The sequence below is a fragment of the Jaculus jaculus genome, chromosome X (assembly GCF_020740685.1).
Source record: "Jaculus jaculus isolate mJacJac1 chromosome X, mJacJac1.mat.Y.cur, whole genome shotgun sequence".
NCBI lineage: Eukaryota > Metazoa > Chordata > Mammalia > Rodentia > Dipodidae > Jaculus > Jaculus jaculus.
This window is the reverse complement of record NC_059125.1, coordinates 96,648,337-96,670,378: the sequence shown is the minus strand read 5'-3', so window position 1 is coordinate 96,670,378 and position 22,042 is coordinate 96,648,337. Positions and strand designations below refer to the sequence as shown.

The 22,042-nt window shown below is 37.8% G+C and overlaps 1 pseudogene; it reads right to left on the bottom strand.

Moving 5' to 3' along the window:
* Nucleotides 1-7,748: 7,748 nt before the first annotated feature.
* LOC101614014 lies at nt 7,749-10,803 on the bottom strand (annotated as a pseudogene).
* Between the last annotated feature and the right edge of the window lie 11,239 nt (nt 10,804-22,042).

Genomic DNA, 22,042 nt, shown 5'->3' with positions numbered 1-22,042 from the left:
ATTTCTTGTCAACCTGGGATAGAGTGAGACCCTGCCATGGAAAGCCAAAAATAAAATGGCTTAGAGTTTCATAGCTGAAATTTATATAATTTTTTCACAAAATACTGCACAATATTTGAACCATTGCTAACACTTAATCATTGGTGCATTGCCTAGGAAATTTTAAGTTTGGTGTTTATACACAAACACACACACACACACACACACAATAAGTTTGTCAATCCTACATAGAAAATTATGAGTCTGTATTTCCTCCTAATATTAGTTGACTTAAGGGTGTGTAGTAGTTCTGGAATCTCAAACATCCTTGGGTCTCCACTGTAGCCAACAATTTATCCTCACAGCTTCATAAAATTCCCTTGTAGGGACCTCCTCATTCAACTCATCTTTCACATCCAGAGCCTGTGTACTTCATGACCCTCACTTTCTGGCATCTTTAAAAAAATATTTATCTATTTCTTTATTTATTTATGAAAGGAGAGAGAGAGAGTGAGAGAGAAAGAGAGAGAGAGAGAAAGAGAGAGAGGGAATGGGTGCACCAGATACATGTGTATAACACTTTGTGCATGTGACTGTATGTGGGTGCTGGGGAATTGAACCCAGGTCCATGGTCTTTGGAAGCAAGTGTCTTTAAGTGCTGAGCCATCTTCTCAGGCCTCTTTCTAGCACCTTAATGTTTCTAAAACTAGTGCTTAGTAAGGACACTACTACAACATGGTAATCCAGATGGGAGTGAGGATTTGTCAAGAAACTCCTTCAGCATTCTTTTTTCAGGTCACCTACTTTCAAGAGAATCAGCACTTGTTCTATTGCTCCAGTACAGAAATATTGTATCTTGAGTACCTCTTGTTAAAAATCTCTCTTGCATACATATTCCATGAGGATTTCTTCTTGGCCTTTTGACTAAGATCAAGCATAGTGTCTGTTCTTATGAGGTTAATATTCCATGATGGTTTTGTTTGTGTTTGTATATTTCTCAGTTGGATTTTAGGATTGTTCTGCATTTTTCCTCTACACAGTCTGTTATAGAGATCTACTTATTACTCTTCCCATGCTTTGACTCATATGCTTTCCCTTTCATTCCAACCTCTTCCTCTCATTCTCTCCGTCTTATCCTCTCCACTTTATTCTTCATAACTACAACCATAACTACAACAAAATCCTGATGTTTAGCTAGGCTTGGCAACAATCAAATTACATGATAACATCTTGATTCCATAAGCATAGTGTTTGAGGCTCTTAGTTACTTGGCTGATCTTTTTTCTATTGTTTTTCATCTATTTGACTTGTCTACATTCCAGAAATGATAGATTATAATAACTACAAAGTATACCTGATCATATATTTTCTATTTAGTACCACAGGGAAGGCTTAGGATTCCTCCTGGAGAGCTTTTCTTCCCTATCTAGACCATATCTATCTTAACTCAGCTAAAATGACACTTTCTTCTTGATGCTTTGCTGACCTTTTCCAATTCTACCACTGTCATGAATATTCTTGTATGCCGATCATACAAAGCATGCCAGTCTGGTAGAGGAAAAGAGCAAGGTAGCTTTTTATAGGTAGTCAGACTGGAACAGAGGCCAAAGGAGATGCCACCTTGCCTACCTCGGCAGGACTAGAACCCATGTTAGATCCAGTGTCATTCAAGATGTCTGCAAGTAACTACTCCAGTGACAACTTCCCAGCTTTAGCACACCTATGGGCTGAGCCTTGCTGAGTCAGCCTCTTGAACCCACCAGTCAATGAGGTCTGTCCCTTGCACACCTGAGTCTGATGATAAGGCTCATTTTAATCTCCTGCATTTTTATCAAATTTAATCCCTCCCTGGAACCAAAATCTCCATCACTTCTACAATTTTGTTCTGAAGCAGGTAGTATAAAAACTTGAAAGACAGAAAGCTAAGTATTAACAAGTGGCAAATTTATGTACTGGGTACTTTGGGTTTATAAAGTTATTCCATATATATTATTATATACACACATACATAAATGCATATATGTATGATATCACTTCAAAATACGTATTGGTAAAAATGTTGAAAAAGAGACACAGTATTACATTGTTTGTAGAAGACTCAAATTGCAAACCTCTGTGTAGAGTAAATGATTGGGAAAAAATTTATCAACATAAAATTCCCAGTGTTTCCCAAAAGAAGCAACACTAGCATTTTGGAAATCCAACTCTTTCTTATGGGGCTAGAACACAGTCCTTTCCCAAGTCTTTAAAAAATATTGGACATTAATAAGTAACCAGTATAGTCCACACAGTAGAATGTTATGTAGCCATTAAATAAACCAAGGTGATTCTACATATGTATGTGTAGAATTTAAAATGTAAACTTGAAAGAGAGTGATAACAATCAGTCTGCATAGTGTTTAAGGATTAGGACAATAATTACAGTCATTTTGATTTTTGCTTCTGTTGGGAGAAAATCCTAAATAAATCATCTCGTTATTATCAAGGTCAATGGATTTTCATGGAGGCGGTAAAATTCCTTTTGAGAATCATATCAAACTTTGAACTGTGTAAGCTACATTAATGGTTGATTTTTTTTTGTTTGTTTGTTTTTGAGGCAGGGTTTTACTCTAGTCCTGGCTGACCTGGAATTCACTATGTATCTCAGAGTGGCCTTGAACTTACGGTGATCCTCCTTCCTCTGTCTCCCAAGTGCTGGGATTAAAGGTGTGTGCCACCACATCCAGATTTAATGGTTGAATATTTTAAAATACTGGTAATTTTCACAATGATAATTATTTTAGACATGTGTTGTCTTATGGAAAATGTTTCAAGTTGAAATAAATGTCACAAAAATGTGATAGTTATAAAAAGAACAGTGACAAAACTTTCAGCATTAGAAGAATTCCCACTTACCCCATGAGGATAATTAGGTTAGTGAATAATAGTTACTTGTATAAGAAATTGTGATGGTTAAGTGCTGCTGTCAACTTGTTCTGTGTAGGAATCTACAGACCTTCCTCTTGGGTAGGTCTCTGAGGTTGCTTCCAGGAAGGATTGACAGAAGGTGAAGTCCTGCCTCCAGAGTGAGCCCTTCTCCCAGAGTGGGCCACTCTCTGGGGTGGGGCAGGGTGGCTATGTAAGGAAGATCTGGGAGAAAAGATCCTCTTCTTTATGTCTGGCTGCCTGTGCTGCTTGTTGGTGAGTGCCTTCACTTGTATGTATATCTATCCTATTTGACCGTCCTTCTGCATTGGTACAAAATTGCCTCAGCCTTCCATCATGGACTGAACACCAGCAGCTCTCCAGGAAGCCTTCAGGCCTTCAGTGCTGGATTGGGACTGCTGAGGCATGCAGCCTACTAGACTGAGCATCTAGCTACTGGGTTCCTTGAGTCTCAAGCCTATAGCCTGCTATTGTTTGACTGCTGTAAGCTAACTCAATAAATTCCCTTTTTAATACAATTCATTGTATCAGTTCTGTTCCCCTAGAGAACCCTGACTAATGTAGCAATATTCTTCATGGGAGCTATCTGTGTAGCATACATTTAAAAGAGAAAAAGCCAATGAAGAGCCATATGAACCATGTGATTTTATTAAAATGTGTAATAACTGGTGATTATGTATATTTTGCTATGTACATAGGAAAATAAAGCCATTTTGTTTCATTTTATACATTAACAAGGTTAATATTTGAAAATGTAATAACAAATAATTGATAAAATAACACATTAGAAAAATGTTGAGTGATAAACTAGGCAGGAAATATCTACTAACAGAATAATAACTGGTAATTTTTATACCTATTCCAGGCTAGAGTTTCTCTACTTATTTTATTTTATTTTTCTTGTTACGGGTCTCACTATATTGCTCAAGCTGGCCTGGAACCTCTAGACCCAAGTGATTCTTTGGCCTCAGCTTCCTGAGTACCTGAGACTACAGAGACATTCCCCCACACTTGGCTAAATTGTTTCTTCATTGTTGCTTTTTTTCTGTGCTGAGGATGGAAGCCATGGCATTATGGCTATTAAGTATGTGATCTACCTCTGAACTATGTCTCAACACCTTAACTGATTTTAATAATTAGCTGAAATTACTTTTAATAAGATTGGTTTGGGGGCTGCAGATATATATCAGTAATAAAGCACTTGCCTAGCATACACAGGGCCTTGAGTTTAATCTTCAACACTGAAAAATAAAAAGAAAGCTGGTTATTTATTTACTTATTTAACATAGAAAGATGGAAGGAGAGAGTGGGCATGCCAGGGCCTCCAGCCACTGCAAATGAACTCCAGATGTGTGTGCCACCTTGTGCATCTGGCTAACCTGGGTCCTGGGGAATTGCACCTGGGTCCTCTGGCTTTGAAGGCAAATGCCTTAACCACTAAGCCATCCCTCCAGCCCAGAATGCTGGTTTTTATATGATACAACAGACCTACTAAACTTGTAGTTCTAGAATGGTAATTGATGTGCCTATCTTTTAAACTTAAAAAAAAACTTATTTTTATTAGATATGGACATACTTCATATGTAAATAACACATGTTGTACTCTCCTTTTCCTCCTTCCTGCCCCTTTTCTGAAGAGGACTTCCTCACTGGGGATGCAAGTCAACCCTATGGGGATTGTGGGTCATGCATTATCGGGGGGTTGGTTGAGGAGAGGCAATGTCTCTGTGCAAAATGTCCCAACTTGTGGCTTTAACAATCTTTTGCCCCCTCTTCTGCAAAATTCCCTGAGCCATGCTGGGAGCACTTTAAGTCTACTTCAGTGATGGGCACTTAGGAGCCTCTGGATCTCTGGTTTGGTAGGCATTGAGTGTCCTCAGTGTGTATCTCCTTCACCCTTGTGCTGATAATCAGATTCAGTAAGAAAGCAGCAGTCTTGCTCATTTCCCAATTCCTCTGTGGTTTCAGCTGGGGTGAGGGTTGAGTGCACTGGGTTGTTTATTTCCTCAAGTCCAGCACTATTTTTTAAACATTTATTAACAATTTTAATACATGTGAATAATTTTTTTATCATAGTCCTCTACTTTATCTTCTCTTGCTCCCTCTCTCTCCTCCCAATGAACCATTTCTTCTTACCAATCAGTCCTTCTTCTATTTGATATCTATTTTTTATATCCATGATGGAAATATTGATGGGCCCAATACTGTACAGGTTTTGTGCAGGTAATGACAGCTGCTGTGAAGTAATGAGAAAAATGACCATTTAATATCTGGAGGATAAGTTTTCAAAATACTTTTCCCTATCTTCTAGCTCTTATATTATTTATGCTCCTTTTTTCACAATGTTCCATGAGCCTTGGATGCTTTGATAGATATGTCTTATTTAGTGCTGAGCATTCAAGTCAAGTTACTGGCACAGAGACTGGTTTTAGGTTACTGAAGCTGTTAATAAGCAAGTTACTAAGATCAAGAGTGGGCCAACTACTTTGTATTGAAACAATGCACATGATGACCTGAAGATGAGCCATTGAAAGGAGGTAGCTTGATGTAAGACTGATGAAGAAGTATGCTGCTCTTCAAGATCAAAGTTTATTGCCTCTTGGATTTACAAATTTGGCTGGGCTGCTTGCTTGATATTGATTTTGGAAACATAAATGTTGGAAAGAATCATGCAGTGCAACACGGTTTTGTTTTTTGTAAATGGCCCCTGGGCAATGTGAAGCAATGTTGAAAACCCTATGTGGAGCCTCAGTAAGGCCATTGTATTAAGGTGAAATGGAGATGCTCAGATATTGCATGTGATGCAAAGTTGTTGAAATCCCTGTTTGGAACCAAATAAGGCCACTTCATGGAGATATAATGATGAACTTTGGCTTGCAGTGTAGACCCAAAAATACTTTGGATATACCAGGTGTTATAGACAGCTCCACAATACTGTTGTGAATATCGAAGCAGACACAGTTTATGGGAGGAATGGGTTCATTTCAAGCTTATGTATGCAGGGGAAGTTCTATAAATGGTGGAATAAACTGGATCCCTTCCACAGATACAAGTGGAAACCATCATTTGGCAGCAAACAACAAACACCAGCAGCAAGAATGCAGCCAGAGTTCAAACATCTTTGTATACCTTTTGGCTAGAATTCATATCCATCCCCAGTGACATGCCACCTATAGTAGGAGTCTGCCTGCTGTGGGGCTGAAGCTGCAAACTCAATTTTAATAAAACACCTGGGTCTATGGGACCATGCATTCAACCTACCACTCCATGACCATGGAATGGCTGCCAGTTAGAGGGATGCAATTGGAATCCAGAGATTTTCATCACTGGTTATAGATGTTGGACTTGAACTTCAGATGCTCAATGTTTGCCTATTGGTTATTGATTTTACATTGGCCAAGTCTCTCCTTTTCATAACTTTTTGCAATGGAAATATTTACTCTATGCCACTATGTGTTGGAAGTGTAACTTGTTTTTTGATCTTACAGGGCTCACAGTTAAGAAACAGTCTTAAATTGTAGATAAGACTTGGGACTTTTGAAGAAATGTTAAAGATGGTAAAAACTACAGGGACCTTTGATGTTTTTCTGAGTACAATTTGCATTGTGAGATGGCCATGTCTATGAGGGCCTGGGGCAGAATGTGGTGTTTTAAATGCGAATGTATGTCTCCATAGCCTTTGGGATTTTTATTAAGTTTAAGCTTCTTTCTTATGTCTCCAGCAGCTGTTGGAGGAGGTGTCATTTTTGTTATAGTCCAGCCTTATGGTGTATATAGGGCAGTTTGAGTTCTGGATGTTTGTTTGTATTTTCTGGCTCTTAATGCTTGCTGTTGTTGTTTGTTTCTGCCTTTGCTGTGGATGCTGAAATTAGACAGCTTCTTCCACCATTGATGGTATTTTCCCTGCATTCTCTAAACCTGAAATAAACCCTTTCCTCCAATAAGCTGCTTCTGGTTGGGCATTTGTATCAGCAACAAAGAGTAACTGCAACAGAGCCATTTTTAGAAAAACATACTTTTAAACTGTATGGTACTTATCCTGTAAACTTGCTGGACTCACTTTCCTGAGCAATTAAAGTTCTCTTCAAAAGGAGAACTAATCCTATTTTCCTAACTAGTTATCTTGAACCACAGCTGTTATATGTGAAGACATTGGTAAGATCAAAATTCAGGCCTGTAACACCCATGCCCATCTGAAAGCATCTGAATATTTATGGTCCTTTCCTACAAGTGATATAGGAAGAGATAAAAATGTGGAAACTATAACATTCCAGATAATAGTTTTCTAATGTTTCTTGTATGTAAACAATTTTATTCAAGTTAAAACTCCCTCTTTGTGGTTATTCAGAAATTTAAGTTGTTTCTAGTTTACATATGCATATTTCACCAAAAATTCACACATTCTGGGTTTGATACTTTATCTTGGTTGTCAACTTGTCAGTACTTAGCAGGCAATCACCTTAAACTCTGAGCCATCTTTCCAGCCCCTGGTCAATACTTAGACTCAATCACCATAGAAACTAACCTGTCAGCATGTGTGTGACAGATTTTCTAGATTAAGTTATTTGAGATGGGATGCTCTATCCCAAATTTTGGCAGAATCATTGCATGTGCTGGACATACCAGACTGCATAAAAAACACAAGCACTCATGGCTCACTGCTTTCTGACTGCAGATGCAGTGAAACCAGCTACTTTTGCTCTCCTGCCACCTTGTCTTCCTCTTCAAACTGTCAGCTGAAATGAACCTTTCCTCCCTTAAGTTGATTTTGTTAGGTATTTTTGTTATAACAAGAAAAGTAATACACTGGGCCTTTAATTTTAATTGAATAAAATTTGCTGAAGTTAAATATTTCCTGATTCGTCTTTTGTGTCTGCAACAGTATCAAAACAGATTATTTCCTGTATCTGTGTAGCAAAATTTGAAAATAGTTAGTATATTTCTTCCACTTTTGTTCTTTTGCTTAAGATTGTTTTGTAATTTTGATATCTTCATTATCTGGATGAAATTTGAAATAATTTACTTCAATTTACATGAAAAAATTATCAGCATAGACAAAATGAATTTTTAGAGGAATTGTTGTAGTATTGATATAATCTATAAATACTTGATATTTGTATGTTCAATTTCTTTCATTGGTGTTTCATAATTTTAATTTTGGAGCTCTTTTACCTTTCTCAGATTCACTTATGAGTATTTTTGTGTCAAACTACCTCAGAAAGAAAATGGGTGCACCAGGTCTTCCTGCCACTGCAATCAAACTCCAGACATACATGCCACTCAGTACATATAGCTTTATGTAGACACTGGGGAATCAAACAGGGCTATAAGGCCTTACAATAAGGTGCCCTTAACCATTTAGCAATCTCCCTAGCCTAGCCCAATTACAGATATTTTTATGATGCAAGTTTACTACTATGGAAAAATGGTATCATGAAAATGGATGGATCTGGACAGAATCATATTAAGTGGTGTAACTTAATCTCAAAGACCAAAATCACATGTTCTCTCTGATGTGTGCATCATAGCTTGCAATATCTATAATCATGCATATGTATGGGGAAAATGTGGATAAAATCTATAAACATATAACTGTAACCAAAAGTGAATATTATGAGTGGGAATAGGGGTGATAGGTAAAAGTAAACTTGTGACAAATAAACATAAGGAAAACAATTTCATGGGGGGAGAAAAATGGGAAGAGAGGGAGGGCATAGGAGGGTCAAGAACCAACAAAAACAAATTGTACTTGAAAATGCCACAGATTTTAAGAATATATTTAATGAAAGAGTGTACAAGGAAATACCACAAATCTTTGAGCTATGTCCAACTCACAAATCACCTCTTGTCTGTGATGTGACCTATTTGCCAAGAGTTCAAGAAACCTGATGCTTTATTAATTCATTTCATCCTTTTAGCAAACATGAGAGATAGGTATGACTAGCTCTCATTTACCACACAAGGGAAGGTAAAGTACTGAGATGGTGGGTAACACATAGGAAGTTTTGGGGCCAGGCAGCTACAAAACTGGTGCTGCTAAGATGAGTTCTAGTTTTTAGACTAGCCAGTCTCATGCACAGACAGTGTATATATAGGGTAAGGATGGAGCCAGATCTCACTTGACCAAAGATTCGGCCTGAAATAGGTCATTCAATCTGTCCCCTAATCAGCATGGTGGACATCACCTTTGACTTTTTCTACTGCTAAAACAAAGTCCTTGGTATGTAGTGACCATCATCCTGACTTATAATGGTAAGCCTGACTTCCTGTCACTCTTAGTTTGTGTCCTATACATTTCATTTTCTAACTAAGTACTTGTAGAATTTTTTTCATTTTTAAATTTGTAGTTTTATTTATTTATTTAAAAGATAGAGACAGGAAGAGAAAGATGGGGAAAAAGAGGGAGAGAGAGAGAGAGAGAGAGAGAGAGAGAGAGAGAGAGAGAGAGAGAGAGAGAAAGAGAAAGAGTGAGAATAGGCATACCAGGACCTCTAGCTCCTGCAAACAAACTCCATATATATGTACCACTTTGTGCATCTGGCCTGTGTGGATACTGGGGAATTTAACATGGGTTTGTCAAAGTCACTGCCACCTTCCAAATAAACCTGTATGTAATTTATTTGCCTGTGTTCTAAACTGGTGTCTGTGATATCAAAATTAAAGACTGTTGGTGTGCAGTCCTGACACATTGAATAGTCTATTATGTGAGCACTTGCTGGCACCATTACATTCTTTGTATTTACATAATTATGTGTTGCATCTAGATTATTATGGTAGCTGTTTAGATATGGGGTCTTTGGTCCTGAATTGTCATGTTCATCCCTACTTAGCTTGCGAGCTTCTCAAACAGGAGGCAAGGATGGTAAATTTTCATAGTTTAATAATACAGTTCTTCTCTGAGCTAAGTTGTTGATGTTCTGAGTATCTGAGGTACTAGTGGATATCAGATGACCTCTTCTGATCCCTGAGGCACTAGGGATAGACCATTTATGTTTTCACACACCAGTTTGTTAACAGAGGGTATATCTCTCCATTCATCACTGTCATAGCCTGTGACCCAATCGATGTTATTAGTACCACTTCCACTAGCTTGATCTTTCCCAAGATGCTCGTTTCTCTTTTTCCATCAACTGCTTCTGGACAGGGGTTGGTCCTAAAACAAATTTGACTCCTTCCAGTTCAAGAAGAATCTGAGGGTCTCTGTTTTCAATACTACCTTCCTCTTCTTTGGGTGTGTTGCTTTCAGCATTAGAAACTCTTGCCTCCAATGGGATGTGCACACTTGCATGGCTTTTCCTCTCTTCTTGCACACCTGTAGTGTTAACATAAGTATGTACCTGTTCCTCAGCCACAAGCAAAGGATGATTATTTACCAACTGAAGGTAAGTGAGCACTTTCCACCAAAGGATGCCTACTTGAAGGATGGAATGAAGCATCTCCTAATGAGGGATATCTGGGTTATCCATTAGGTAAGTTCTAAGCAGCAAACCCAGGAGTTGTAGGTGTTCTAGGGACCTCCAATTCTATCTGGTGATTATTCCACTAATTTATAGTACTATTTTGCATAATCTCTTGCAGCATACTAAATAATTCTTCTGCTCAGGCACACTTAAAGGCAAAGACTCCTTGTCCAGTTTGACACCTTCAGCCACTTTCAAAAGGAAAGAGATTGGAGTTATGGCCATAACACCACCAGCAGAGGTAGTGCCATTTTACTGAATCACATTTGCTTGTATACAAAATTAATTCTGTGTCTGTTTGTTCCATTATGCCAGAACTTAACTAATTCCCATCATCACCCACATTATTGACATTAATCTTGTTCCAATGGTTATCTGGGATGTGTCTTTAGACAGCTACAACAGCTACCCATGGCTTCTTCAGAAGACCATGTGAGCACTAGATCTTGCCATTAATATTGTTACTTTTGATAGTACATCAGAAGTTCAATCATATTTCAAAATACAATGTTGTCTTTGCCTTAACCAAGATTGTTAACAGTCATGATGAATCTTGCTTTATGTTACATGGACTGTTGCATCTGGACAACACTTCTTAATGGCCATTTCATGGGAGCCAGTACTGGGAGGCATCAGGTGGCAGGCCAACACCTCCACATTCTCACTGGGACTGGAGCCCCTCACTTGGAGCTCAGGGTGCCTCAGCAGTTGTGCCTTACCAGGCCTCACTGCAGCTTGGCATATCAGTTTTCTCATTGCTGTGGCTGAATACCTGACAAAAGCAATTTAAGGAAGGAGGGGTTTATTTTAGCCATATGGTGGGGAAGGTATGGTGACACTAGGGTAAGGCAGCTGGGTACATTGCATCCACAGCTAAGAAGCAGGAGTAATTAATGCTATTGTTCAGCTATCTTTCTCCTTTTTATTCAGTCTGGGACTCCCACTCATGGAAAGATATCACCCACACTTGAGGGCTCTACTCTACTTATCTCAATTAACTTAATCTGGAAATTCATTCACAGAAATGCTTAAATATTTGTCTTCTAGATGATTCCAGTTATGGTCAAGTTTAAAGTCAGTATTAACCATCAAACTTGCCTACAAAATGCATAGTGTACTTAGAAAGTAAAAGAGGATGAGGGGGGCAAAAGAATTGTCAATTTGAAGCCAGCTTGTACTAGTAGTGATATCAATGTCTTTTTTATATTTAATTTATTTGCAAGGGGAGAGAGAGATTGAGAGAGAGAGAGTGAGAAAGGGAGATAGAGTGTGTGTGTTTGGGCATACCAGGTCCTCTTGCTACTACAAATGAACTCCAGATTGCATGTGCCCCCTTCTCTCTTGCAGTCTCTCTCTGCTTGCAAATAAACAAATGGCAAAAAATTTTCTGAGGTAGGGTCTTACTCTAGCTCAGGCTGACCTAGAATTTATTATATAGTCTCAGGCTGGCCTTGAAATCACGGCAATCCTCCTACCTGTGCCTCCTGAGTGCTGGGATTAAAGGCTTATGCCACTATGCCTGGCCAAATGAAAATAATTCAAAAATATCTTTTAAAATTTTTATTTATTTATGTAAGTGAGAGAGGCAGAGAGAGAAAGAAGCAGATAGGGGAAGAGAATAGGCACACTAGGGCTTCTAGCCTGCAAACAAACTCCAGACGCATGCACCACTTTTTGCACCTGGCTTAGGTGGGTCCTGGGGAATGGAACCTACGTCCTTTGGCTTTGCAGGCAAGCACCTTAATTGATAAGCCATTTCTCAAGCCAGAAAATATTTTAAATATATTTACTTATTTATTTATTTGAGAAAGAGAGATAAAGAGGGACAGAGAATGGACATGGCAGGGCCTCCTAACACTGCAAACAAGCTCCAGATGCATGTGCCAGTTAGCACATCTGGCTTTACATGGGTAATGGGAAAGTGAACACAGTCTGTCTGGCTTTGCAAGCAAGCGCCTTTAACCACTGAACCATCTTTATAGCCCTTCAATTTTTACCAATGTATTTTATTCTGAACAAGAATTTTAAAACATTATGCCAAAACACATTTGAAATATTTTTATTTTTTAAAATCAAATGCTCTTTAATTTCACAGATAACAATATGAAAAAGCACAACAGTTTTGCAATATAGTTTCAAGGTGCATACAAATTAGAATACAGAGTTTAACGCTTGTGTAACTGACATTTTGAACTTTAGATAATCTCCATATAAAACTTATAATTTCAAATATTAGTAAATCTGATAACTTTCTCATAATGTAAAAAAGATAAGATGCAAATTTTCACTAAACAAACTACATAAAATATCTAAAATAATCATCAAAAACTCAACATTAGAATTTGTAAAGATTAGCTATAAAAATGTATTGGCAAGTCACTTTTCCTATAAAGGTACCAGTTGCTACATTACAAAATAGTCTCTAATATAAAATTCTCTCACCAACTGTCTTATCTCAGAACCTGACATCCCTTACATGAAGTTGATTGTAAAATCCTCTTGTAAAGCTTTAGTATGCATTTTCAGAAGGTTTTAAAAAAATATTTTCAGAGCTTTTGTAAACACTTCACTCTATTAAAGCACAAAAGAATAAGTAATGGGTTTTCAATGGCATATAGTATATAGAATCAACAAAAAACAATTTAGTATATATTTGTAAAAAATCACCTTTACCACAGTAGGCAAAAAAAAAAAGGCTACTTAAAAGTATCAAACTTTAAAATAGTTCTCTTTCCATTTCTCTGATTTAAAAAAATGTCACAAACTCATCCCACTCCATTCATGTACCTTGCAAGCCTTTTAGGAAAAGACTTTAGAAACAGTTAACCCATTCTTAAAAAATCTTCTCAAGTTCAACAAACTTAATTTTAAAAACCTTATCTAAAAGACTTAATAGTACAACAGGCATACACAATCAGATCACACAATTTATGTATTTAGTAATGTGGCCTCCAGCCACTGCAAATGAACTCCAGATGCATGTGCCACCTTGTGCATCTGGCTTATCTGGCGAGTCGAATCTGGGTCCTTTGGCTTTGCAGGCAAGCACTTTAAGTGCTAAGCCCTCTCTCCAGCCCCTAATACACATTTATACACTGAAATTATAGCATGTCTCTGATAAGCTAACTTCCTTCTTGAGCTTGGTATCTGTTGTCTGCAGAACGGTGTATGTCCTCCAGATGTGTCCTGGTGGAAGAGGTGGATGTGAACACATATACCTGCATATATTCCAAAGGTGGAATCATTTATTATCTTTTAGAAAAGTATTATTAATTTATTTGCAAGTGGGGGGATGGGCACACTAGGCCCTTTTACCACTGCAAATGATGCATGTGCCACTTTGTTCACTTAGCTTTACATGGTCACCGAGGAGTTGAATTCAGGCTAGCTCAGGCCAGAAAGGCTTTGAATAAGCTTCTTTAACCACTGATCAATCTCTCCAGTTCATCTCTTTTCTTAAACATTGTCTTTTATACTTATACTGATTATTATTATTATTATTATTGCTTTACCTTTGTTCTTATTATATTGGCATATTTTAACATGTTTATTGTTCATATATTTTTCTAACTTGGGTTCTGGGAACCAAACACAGGTCCTCATGCTTGTGAAGTAAATGCTTTTATCTGCTGAGCTATTTCCATAGCTTATTTTTCATAAATTTGAAAGGAATCTTTCATTGACATTACAGTTCACTTTATTTACTCTGTTTCACAGATAATAAAAAATAAATCTTGTACACGTAGGGTAGTTTTCAAATATTTTCTCGAGTGTTTATAGACAATTATTACAGTTTTCAAAAAATTTATAAATTGTTTTCTAATTTCAATAATAGTGGTTGTAATGGCAGTGCTTTAGCAAATAATCCCCTACCCATTCCCATGCAGGCAAAAACTCAGTGAGTCACACCCATACACAAGAAAACAGGAGCTATCAAAGTAAAAGAGGACTTTTTGGGAAGATGTAGGAGTTCAGGGGATGTAGGGGTATAGACAAGGTAACGGGAGGGGATTATAGTCAAAATACATTATATTACAGTTCCTAAAGACAAAATCCCCAAATCTTTTAGAATAACTTGAATTGATTGTTGGCAGGGATTTCTTATCTCTCCTCTACATAGCCTAGAGGACTGGAAAGTGTAATTTTACCACTTCAAACATTAGAATTCCTTCTTCTCTATGGGAGGCTGCTTTGTACATTCTAAGGATTGTGATGGGTTAAAACATCTTTTCCCGGTCGTGGTGGCGCACTCCTTTAATCCCAGCACTTGGGAGGCAGAGGTAGGAGGGTTGTCGTGAGTTCAAGGCCACCCTGAGACTACATAGTTGATTTCAGGTCAGCTTGGACCAGAGTGAGATCCTACCTCGACCCCCCCCCCCAAAAAAAAAACCATCTATTCAATCCTGTCACTTATTTGGAGAGGTAAGTTAGACTCTGAGAACCTAAACTTAGTGATAAGAAGGTAAGAAATTAAATAATGTATAAACAAATTTAAAGGTTGAATATGAACTAAAATGATTCAACATTACTATGTAAATTTGAACAAATTTCAAGGGATTTAAATGTCTTAGATTTCTCTCCTGGATCTCTGTTCTTCCACTTAGCCACAGGATTTAATTTCTCTCACCTAGCCCATGCCCTTCCTCTCTGTCTCCCCACTACATCCCCCATCCCTCAAAAATCAAAGAACCAGAAAGAGTTTTCTACATCCCTGTTAACATAGTCTTTGGTGGTTTGAATCAGTTGCACCATTCATAAATTCATGTGTTTTGAATGTGTGGTTCCTAGGCTGATGGCAACTTGGGAGGTTAAGCCCTGCTGGTGGAGATGTGTTGCTGGGGGTGGACCTTGAGGTTTGTTAGCCCCTAGATTTTCAGTGTTAGTTCAGCTCACTTTCCTGCTTCTGTTTTCCACCTGCTGTGACACATTATGAGACCCACTCACCCTTTGCTCATGCCATAATTTCCCCTGCCATCAGGAAGCATCTCCTTGAGACTGTAAGCCAAAATACATCTTTTCCTCCCATCGGCTGCTTTTAGTCAGATGCTTTATCTCAGCACTGTGAATGTACCTATAACATTCCACAAATGCTTTAGCCAAATTCACTATGGCTTCTATGACAATCATGCCCTTCAAGGTCACCACCCACTTTTCTGTCACTAGGCTGTTTTTGTATAAAATACACTGTATTAACAGAATCTGTGTTATCTTTAATAACCTCCTAAAATATGTATGTTTGTGCAAACTGCTTCCTTCACTACACAACAAATCTTTGACAATTTTCTAGGCTATATAACATGATATACTGGGTACTAGTCCAAGCTGGTTACTCTCTTAGCTGTTCAGCCTTGGGCAACATACCTAACCACTCTGTCAGTCAGAATTATAATTGTAAAATGAAAATTGGCATAATTCATCATCTTTTTTTTTTTTTAAGTTTTTCGATGTAGGGTCTCACTCTAGCCTAGGGTGACCTGGAGTTCACAATGTAGTCTCAAGGTGGCCTTGCCTTGAACTCAGGGCAACCCTCCTACCTCTGCCTCCCGAGTGCTGGAATTAAAGGTGTGCACCACCATGCCTGGCTGGCAATAATTCTTTTTAAAATAAAATTTTATTCAACAGAAAGGAAGTACTACTAGTTCTTAAATATATTAATAAAAATTAGCATACCCAAACCAAAATTATATTATATACATTTGTTGTGCTAACCTTTGAATGTTTACAATAGTTTTCAACAATGTCTGAAACTACCAATAACTCTTAAGTATGTTATACATACTGACTGTGTCAATATAGAAAAATCTATGGTACCTACATAAGAAATTCCCAACATATATCAATAGCATCAGCATTACTATACCCATAAAAACTAAGTTATTGACCAAGGTTTATTCACAATTATATTAAAGGTATGTCTGTGAGTTTATTAGTACCCTAGTGTAGCCATAACAAATTGTCACAAGATTCATAGGTTTACTATTTACTTATTTATTTTGGATGTTTGCTTTAGACAGGGTCTCACACTGTACCCTAAGCTGTCCTGAAATTCACCATGTAACCCATGCTGACTTCCAACTCATGCCTTAGCTTCCCAAGTGCTAGGATCATAGGTATGAGCCACCATGTGGCTTTAAATCTTTAGTGGGTTTAAATCACAGAAAATTATTTTCTTTGTTCAGAAGTGAATTACAAAGTCTAGGCATACAAAACTGAAATATAGGCAGAACCATGCTGTTTCTGAAGTCTGTAATTTTTATCGTGCATTCCTTGAGATCTTGTTATAGGCGGTGATGAATGACAAGTGTAGACATATTATGTAGGCAAGTTATGCAAGCTTTATTTTAGAGAGTGGAAAATAAAACAAGAAGTTCCCTAGTTGGGAGAGGTCTTGAGCACATAACCTACTTGCTGACTTAGATTGGGATTTCTTGTACCCTTGGAGATATAAATTAGGCATCAAGTTAGGGTAGATTGGGTTAGTTACTTTGAATATTTGTGGGACTTATGATTGGCTGATGAGTGACCTGTGGGGAAATGACTCACCAAAGGTTCCAAGAAGGAGGAAGAACCAAGAAGTAAAATAGAGGGCTGAAACTGACTATAATTTTGATGAGTCAGGTTGATATTCCCACTGGAATTGCCTTTTCCTCTACCTAGGGGAGTTTAATGTCTATGTAATTTGGGGCCTGTGTCCTTTGCTTGCTCCTAATCTCTATATAAGATAGCTCTTTCAAATTCTGATGACTCCTGATTTACTTGGTTTATAACAATGTAACCACAAGCTTTTCTTTCATTTTTACATAGCCTTTGAGCTTTGTGTGTCAAAGAACCCTCTTTTTTGTTATAATGGTGCCAGTTTTTTTGGAATTAGACCATCCTAAATCTACACAAGTTTTGTGGATACAAAATTTCACCTACTATGATGAAGCAAGCAAGATGCCAACCAAGTTGAATGCAAGACAGAGCATCTTTTATAAGTATAGAAATGTGTACACACATATACACTTCTAAAAAACCCCCACATATACACTTCTGTATAAGAAAGTGGCTGAAAGATTATAATGTAGAAGAAATCACTACAAGGAATTTTCTTTGGGTGGTATGATTTGAAATATTAATTTTAAACTATTTGTTTCACTGTAACATGCACCAACTCTTGCAAGTATACAAATTAATAAAGTGGAACGAAAACATAATCATTCTGTCTCCAACAACAGAAAAAACATTCACCATGTAATAGGAACATCCATATGGCACAGGAAAGGTGATAATATTCTGGGTGGAGTAATTTCCACAGTATTACTGGATACATTACTCTCAAGTTCAAAAGAAATTACTATCACTCTTTTCAATTCCTTCCAATATGGAAGTTTAATTTGTTTTACAGGGCTGTGCTCTCAAAGCAAGGTTGGTCTTATTCCATGACAGACAGTAGTACATATGGGTAGGATATATTTTCCCAGGAGCCACATAGCCTGTGTTAAATATAAGCCTCACCACTCAGTAGTTACCCTTACCTCTTCCATGTCTTAGTTCTGTTGACGCAAAACCCACAACTCTCATCTCAAAGGGAATAAAATAGTTTACTCTGGAGCCAAATATAAATGACCATTGTCTGGTAACACAGATTCAGGTAATCCAAAATTCTGTGATCCCACATGTTAACAATATCATGAAAGATTTACAGCTACAGAACAAAAGCATCATAATCCAAGGTTTTTTTTTTTTTTTTTTTCAAATACATTGGTGGAAACATCAGGTAGGCAAGTAAGAGCAAAGTGGGAAATGTCCATTATAGTCATTAGATATTATCTGATGACATTGTCAGCCTTTGGGTTGGTGGAACTTAGTGGTCTCTTAGTATATTCCAAAATATTTCACCTGACTATCTGATAGTCACAAGGATTTTAGGTCAAACACAGAGGTGGGAAATTAATGGCTAGTGAGTGGCTAATGTTACCCCCAAGATAGTTTGGCTCTGGTCCTGCAACATTCCATCTCACCATGATCACAGGAGTTCTATCAGTCCATTCAGCATTATTTGAAGTAGATGCAGCACTTTTTGGGAACTTTACTTCACAGTTTCTCATGTGTAATTCCTCCTCACAGCTTGTGGAGAGGAGTAAATGATAAAGAATATAAATTACCACTTAGTTTTGGGCACTGAGGAAATCAGCAAATAAATATAATTATATTTAAAGTTTATATTTATTTGCTGATAATGATTAAATATCATTATCATTGCCATTAATGTTTTTCATGTCATTTTAATTAGCATATGGATTTGAAGAACTGAGTTGATATGTGTCAAAAGGAGGAAATTTACAGAGTTGCAACTATCATAAGTTCTTGATGCTATTATTAAATATACATAGTTGTATTTGTCTTATAAATTATTTTGAAAGCATTATATAGAACTAGATCTTATGTATGAGTAGTATATTTTAATCATTTCTAGTTATTTTTCCTTTTCTTGACTTTAATTTCTATTTTATGTGTTGAGCTCAGTGCCTTGAGTACAGAATTGAGAGAACCTTCAAAAAATAAGTATCTCTAGACTTAACCATAGGAAAAGTGCATAGTGTCAGCATAAACAACATCCTCTGGCCAAGGTAATTAAGCAATAGGCTACCAGAATTAACTTATGAATCTATGACTAGAAGTCTATCAATTGGGAAGCTTCAGCAACAATAGAAATTACAGTTTTCTGGGGGAAAGGCAGGCCCTTCAGGCAAATGGTTATACCCAGCAGTCAGCATGTCTCTACTTTCCCAGATTTCAGTAAAGTCCTGGAGATGAAAAGCATTTCTCAACATTCTTTTCCCTGCACTGTCATATGAAGCTCCCCATGTTGGCAGCAGGCTCCTCTTTATCAACCATGTTAGCCCAGCAGTGACTTCACAGGAAAAGGAAGGTGAGAACTATATAAAAATGCCCCATTTCCAGAGGCATCAGAGCAAAAACAGCAAGGATAAAGGCTAAAAGTTCAATAACCTCTCAGTTCCAGGAATCATAAACACATGGGAATTAAAATACATTTTGAGGGCTGGAGAGATGGCTTAGCGGTTAAGTGCTTGCCTGTGAAGCCTAAGGACCCCGGTTCGAGGCTCGGTTCCCCAGGTCCCACGTTAGCCAGATGCACAAGGGGGCGCATGTGTCTGGAGTTCGTTTGCAGTGGCTGGAAGCCCTGGAGCGCCCATTCTCTCTCTCTCCCTCTATCTGTCTTTCTCTCTGTGTCTGTCTCTCTCAAATAAATAAATAAATAAATAAAAAATAATGGGTTTCATTTAAAAAAAAATACATTTTGAGGAATTCCTTATGCAATATATATGAATGAAATGGAAATATACACATGCCCAATACTTGTAGTGCAAAATTAGTTCAGTTTCTAAATGGGCTGCATCTTAACACCAGCCACAAAGTCTGAACATGTGCAAATCAACTTCTAGAAAGTTTTATAATTAAGTTGTATTGTCCAAATTAGGTTCTAAATATGTATAATATCTTTAGATTAATAGCTTGAATTAAACATAAAAAGGCAGTAACAAATGGGAAGATGTTTCACATTCAGGATATACTAGGCACTGTTATAGGCTACTTGGCTTCAGGGAAACATTTTTTTTTGTTTGTTTGTGAGGCCAAGTTTTATTGGGTAGAAAGAAAGAAAAAGAGGAAAGCTGGCATGCCAGGTCTGCATCTCAGAGTTTGGGATCTCAAGATGCAGCCCTGGTCTGTTGGAAGTGTCAGCTTTTGTTGGAAATAACTACATGATGTTAATAAAAACAGGATCCGGAGTTAAACCACAAAATTACATTACTGTTAAACATGGAGGTGGGCTATTACAAGAAGTTACAAGGTTACATAGGTCACATAGGCAGAACTTAGGCAAGAAACATTCTATGCTATGTAATCACAAAGATATTTAGAAACAAAGAGATACAGGAAGGTCATGGTACATTGCATAGAGGGATCTTCCCATTCCTTAGGCAACAGTAAACACCTGCATTGCACAGAGGAATCAACCCTGTCCTTTCACATTCCATTTTCCATTTTTCCCCTCTGATATGACATTAAGTCAAATCTTTGTCTCATGAATAACAGTGTCTGGGGTGTTTTTCATATAAGGGGATGTACTGTGTCCCAATATCGTGAGTTTAACAGAATTTAGTTTATTCTGTATATATATTTAGATATTTAGAGCATTAGTAATGCATGGTCCTATGTTAAGGCCCAAGAGCAGTAGCATCAGAGAGCCAACAATAGAAGAGACAAGGGAAGTTAGCCATGGAGACCAACTAAATATAACCAATTACTAGTGGCCCATCTCTGAAGTTCTCTTTCTTTGAGATTTTCTAGTTTTTTTAGTTAAAGATAGTGTATTTTAGATTATTTCTGCCTGATTGCCATAAAAGCAACAAGTTTTACCCAAAGCCATACATAGCCTCCCTAGTTCCAATGTCCCAATACAGTGTCTTTTTATCTGAACACTGTTGCCAAGCTGAAAGGGATGGGGCAAACAGGGTGTGTCTGAAAAGTAGCCTTTATTGCTGGAATGATGGACTCCTGGACTCTTTGTATAACTTGGATAGAAAGAAGCCTTTCTTTAGTAAAGTCAGTTATCTGTTCAAGACCCATCCTGGGCAGGATGGGGGGGGAGAGGTTTCATACATAATTCTAAATGGAGTAATTCCTTTTACATAAGGGGTACACCTGTCCCTTAACAGGGTGGAAGGGAAGGAGTCCCACCCATCCTTCGTTGGTCTCTAGGGTTAATTTAGTTAAAGTCTCCTTCAAGGTCTGATTCATAGGTTCTACTTGTCCTGAACTTTGGTGATCTTAGGCACAATGTAATTTCCAATTAATCCAGTCTCTATGTTAATTGCCTAGTGATTTTTGACACAAAGGCAGGCCCATTATCTGATCTTATCCTGAGGCACAACCCCATAGTAGGGGGAATTATCTCCTCTAACAATCCCTTAGTCACTATTTGGGCTGTCTCAGATTGGGAAAGCTTCCACCCATTCTGAAAAGGTATCAACATAAACAAGTACATATTTATATCCATAGTGATCTGGCTTTACCTCTGTGAAATCAACTTCCCAATATCTGCCTGTCTCTGCTGCCTGCTTTCTCGCCTCCATTGGTGGTACCTTTCCAGAGAAGGCATTTGTATGTTGGCAGGCCTGACAGTGGTTGTTGATGTCCTTGATGATTGAGTCCATACTGGGAAGAAAAACTCTTTCCTTATTAGCTTAACTAGCTTGTTGTTTCCTAAGTGAATTAGTTGTTTAGCCAGTTTCTGCCTAGGGCTTGGGGCAGCAACAGCCGTCCATTCTCCAGTAGATACCATCTTTGTGGGGTCTGTTCCTTTATCAGATGAGAGGTGAGCTGTAGGTCCTGTTCCATGTACATTGGTTGCTCAGGAAGAGTAGGGGCTGGGAGGGAGACCAGATAATCTGATGGATGCTGAGAGACAGCACTCTTTGCTGCTAGGTCTGCCAGTCTCTTCCCTCTTGCTTCTGTGGTCTCCCCTTTCTGATGACCCAAACAATGGATTATGGCTACTATAGCAGGTGCCCAAATGGCAGCCAGTAAGCCCAAATTTCATTTTTTTAATTTTTTAAAAAGTCTTTACCTTCTGCTTGTCAGAAACTTTAAAAAATAATTTTTATTTTTAT